Consider the following 300-nt stretch of genomic DNA (forward strand, 5'->3'; position numbering starts at 1 on the left):
TCTTTCTTGGTGAATAATCAGCAGCTGCTAGAGAACTGAACTCTCCCGTCGGGGAATCGAACCGCGACCTTCGCGCAGTCTTCAGCAGTTTCCGTAGTGTAGTGGTTATCACGTTCGCCTAACACGTGAAAGGGCCCTGGTTTGAAACCGGGCGGAAACATGCCCCTATGTCCACGTCTACTCTGAGCAGAAATTCACTGAACAAACTTATACACCCAAAACTTTTGTTTTTGCCGCCATTCATCATGAGCTGAACTCAAAGATCTAATACTTTCTCTATGTACACAAAGGGCCTATTTC

General features: G+C 46.7%; 1 non-coding gene across 1 annotated transcript; it reads left to right on the forward strand.

Moving 5' to 3' along the window:
- The first annotated feature begins 87 nt into the window (after positions 1 to 87).
- trnav-aac lies at positions 88 to 160 on the forward strand. The gene has a single exon. It is a non-coding gene; the product is annotated as a tRNA-Val (tRNA).
- The last annotated feature ends 140 nt before the right edge of the window (positions 161 to 300 follow it).

This window comes from Micropterus dolomieu, unplaced genomic scaffold (assembly GCF_021292245.1).
Source record: "Micropterus dolomieu isolate WLL.071019.BEF.003 ecotype Adirondacks unplaced genomic scaffold, ASM2129224v1 contig_14996, whole genome shotgun sequence".
Lineage (NCBI taxonomy): Eukaryota > Metazoa > Chordata > Actinopteri > Centrarchiformes > Centrarchidae > Micropterus > Micropterus dolomieu.